The sequence below is a fragment of the Leptonychotes weddellii genome, chromosome 5, assembly GCF_054177405.1.
Source record: "Leptonychotes weddellii isolate Sample4059 chromosome 5, ASM5417740v2, whole genome shotgun sequence".
Taxonomy (NCBI): domain Eukaryota; kingdom Metazoa; phylum Chordata; class Mammalia; order Carnivora; family Phocidae; genus Leptonychotes; species Leptonychotes weddellii.
This window is the reverse complement of record NC_138373.1, coordinates 95,805,229-95,809,361: the sequence shown is the minus strand read 5'-3', so window position 1 is coordinate 95,809,361 and position 4,133 is coordinate 95,805,229.

Genomic DNA, 4,133 nt, shown 5'->3' with positions numbered 1-4,133 from the left:
ATTTTGGCTATTTTTTGAGTGTAACATTGAACACACTGCCGTATGCCTCATCTCTCCAGAGCTCAGCAGCGATCAACAATATTCACCAATGATTGTGTGAAGGCTATGTACTAGAAACATTCTTCCAAATGACCTAAATATACTGCTGGATTGAGTCAGGCCAGCCTAAACCTGTGTTCCTGGACTGGTTCATATTGCTCCTTGTAGATTTGCTTTTACTGACTTAATATTGGAGTTGTATTATCACCAGGGTGACCAACTGTCCCAGTGTGGCCCAGACTTTCCTGGTTTTAAACTGAAAGTCCCACATCCCGGAAACTTCCTAGTCCCAGACAAACCTGGACAGTTGGGTCACCCTACCAGCCAATCAGACACATCTCCATGAAATTCACCTATGCATCAAATGTAAGGTTGTGAAGATCTTTATATGAATGCTCAGGAGGTATTTCTCTTTGGTCTTGGTTTTTCCTGAACAACTGTGTAGGTTTTTTGATCAAACATCGCTGTGTTTAACCAAACATCTTAAGGCTACTGTAAATTATGAATTGATGAGTTTACTTTCTTTTGCATTGGCAAAAAATGAGCCAAATTCATGCCTCAGCTAAGGGATTCATTTTTCTATTAGCCACATGCCTGGCTTCATTTTATGTCCTTTCCTTTGGGTTCTGTATTCTTACTTACTTTCTTTTTTTAATAGAAACTCAATTTTTTTTTTTTGAGATTAAAAAAATTAAAATCAATTTAATTAACATATATGTATTACTAGTTTCAGAAGTAGAATTTAGTGATTCATCAGTTGCATATCACACCCAGTGCTCATTACATCAAGTGCCCCCCCTTAATACCCATCACCCAGTTACCCCATCTCTCTCCCCCACCAGCAACCCTCAGTTTGTTTCCTATAGTTAAGAGTCTCTTATGGTTTGTTTCCCTCTCTGATTTCATCTTATTTTATTTTTCCTTCCCTTCCTCTATGTTCATCTGTTTTGTTTCTTAAATTCCACATAGGAGTGAAGTCAGGATATTTGTCTTTCTCTGATTGATTTATTTCACTTAGCATAATACCCTCTAGTTCCATCCACATTATTGCAAATGGCAAGATTTCATTCTTTTTGATGTTTGAGTAATATTCCACTATATATATATAGTATTCTTTCTGTATTTTGGCTATTGTGGACATTGCTGCTATAAACATTGGGGTGCATGTGCCCCTTCTTTTCACTACATTTGTGTCTTTGGGGTAAATACCTAGTAGTGCAATTGATGGGTCATAGGGTAGCTCTATTTTCAACTTTTTGAGGAACCTCCATACTGTTTTCCAGAGTGGCTGCACCAGCTTGCATTCCCACCAACAGTGTAGGAGGGTTCCCCTTTCTCCGCATCCTTGCCAACATCTGTTGTTTCCTGAGTTGTTAATTTTAGCCATTCTGACTGGTGTGAGGTGGTATCTCATTGCAGTTTTGGTTTGGATTTCCCTGATGCCAAGTGATGTTGAGCATTTTTTCATGTGTCCATTGGCCATTTGGATGCCTTCTTTGGAGAAATGCCTGTTTATGTCTTTTGCCCATTTCTTGCTGGGATTATTTGTTTTTTGGGTGTTGAGTTTGATAAGTTCTTTATAGATCTTGGATACTAGCCCTTTATCTGATAAGACAGTTGCAAATATCTTCTCCCATTCTGTAAGTTGTCTTTTAGTTTTGTTGACTGTTTCCTTTGCTCTGCAAAAGTATTTTTTATTTCTTTTTCTTTTCTCTGCCACCTCTAATATGTTAACTTGTATTTACATATTCATGAAACTGCCTTTGATACTTTTTGTTAATGGGGAGGCATAAATAAAAATTGCTGTGTTTCATCACAAAACTCTAATGTTGTAGGACAGGTTTTCCAAGAAGCGGACCCTGATAAGGAAATTTGTACCACAGGTAGTTTATTAGGGAGTGTTCTCAGGATCCCTATATTTCAGGGAAGGGAAGGAAGCAAGATAGACAGAGAAGTTGGGGTGACTTGCCACCCCCAGGGAAACTCTGGAACTGGGATGGCTCTTCAGAGTGGTCTTGGGTTTGGGCAAGAAGGCTGGTCCTTACACTTCCACCCCCTTAGAGGAGTTGTGGAATGTGGGCTGCCCTGGAAAGTGGTATGACCTTGGGTGAGGGGCTCTCTTCAGCTGAGGAAAAATCTCAGAGAAGTCCCAAGGTGAGGCCTGTCAGGCAGCAGCAATCCCAGCAGCTAAGTGAGTCCTCCAGCATCACTGTCCTCTGCTAGTAGCTTTTGTAGCTCTCCATAGTGACCCCCTACCTTGACTGTGTGGAGTAGCAGAAGGAGCAGGGAAGTCTCAGCTCTTTATCTGTAAAAGAAGGATAATAGTACCTTCCTTGCAGAATTTTTGTGAAGTTTGATCAGATCACATGTCTGTATAAAGAACATAGCACAGAGTATGCCATGTAGTAGATACTCAGTGAGTGGTCATCACTGTCATTTCTCTCTCGCTCTTCCACATGGGCCTAATAAATCAATGTGTGCCGATGGATCATTTTACTTGATAATTTGACTGTGCATGAAGGTAGTTATAGCAAAAGTTTAGGTTAAGAAAAACAAAATAAAACAAAACAAAAACAGTTTGGAACATGCCCAGCCTAATACTAGTAGCTGTTATAATGTAACAGGCTTTCTCTAACAAGTTAAGAGCAAAAGAAAAAATGACTTACAATATTCTAGGTAGATTATTTGAAAGTCTGTATTGTGGAATTATGTGTGAGTCTCTTGAGTCTTTAGAATAAGGAATTAGGAGAAGCCAGAGGAACAGGTACAAAGGTGGCTGGGCAGCTCCAAGACTTTCCTGGTTGTAACCGGATTCCTTTCATTTTGAGAATTCCTAGGACCCACTTTTGTGTCAGACACTGTGAAAGCAAGAGATTAAAAATAGAAAAGCAGGGGCACTTGGCTGGCTCAGCCAGTAGTCAGTAGAGCATATGAGTTTTGATCTTGGGGTTGTGAGTTTGAGCCCCATGTTGGGTGTAGAGCCTCCTTAAAAGAAATATTAAAAAAAATAAAAATAGGGGCACCTGGGTGGCTCAGTCGTTAAGCGTCTGCCTTCAGCTCAGGTGATGATCCCAGGGTCCTGGGATCGAGCCCCACATCGGGCTCCCTGCTCAGCGGGAAGCCTGCTTCTCCCTCTCCCACTCCCCCTGCTTATGTTCCCTCTCTTGCTGTGTCTGTCAGATTAATAAATAAAGTATTTAAGAAAAAATAAAAATAGAAAAACAGAAGGTGAGAACAGTGATGGTTAAACAAAATGAAAGAACTTAAAAAAGGTGAGATAGTCTTAAAGGTAAAAAATTTAAGAATACGATAAGGTAACTATCGGGATGCCTGGGTGGCTCCGTTGGTTAAGCGTCTGCCTTCAGCTCAGGTCATGATCCCAGGGTCCTGGGATCGAGTCTCACATCGGGCTCCCTGCTCAGTGGGGAGTCTGTTTCTCCCTCTGCCTGCCACTCCCCCTGCTTGTGCACTCTCTCTCTCTGACAAATAAATGAATAAAATCTTAAAAAAAAAAAAGATAAGGTAACTATCACTAGTGATACATCTTTAAATAAAATACCCTTAAAGAGCCAGGTGTAAAAAGCTTAAAGCGCAATTAAACCTATGAGTTTAAAAAGCAATAAAACAATGCTCAGTTAAAAATAAATACAAAATAAAATTTAAAACAAGAAAAGTTAAAAATAGAGCACAGAAATATTTGACATTCATTTTAACAATAACTACAGAGGTAACATTGCATAAATATGTGATCAGAAGAATTATTTTATAAATCTCAGGCCAAAGATATATAAAGTAATACCAAAAATAATCCATTTAAATCTATGATCATAAAGAAGCAATTTAAATATATTTACCTTATTAAGTAATTTCAAATTGAATGTCTGGTCCTTTAAGGAGTCATTTGGTACCTGGAATGTGAATTTACCTAGAAAATGTGAATAAAGTCACTGAATATCGGCAGAATAACCTTATGTTCAATTCCCTTAAAAGATATTTGGGAACTGACAGGACGCTTAGAAAATATAACTCATTTCTACCACTGTCTCCCTCCCTCCACCCCGTCCCTGCCCACAGATTCAGCAAAGCAGAAGTTT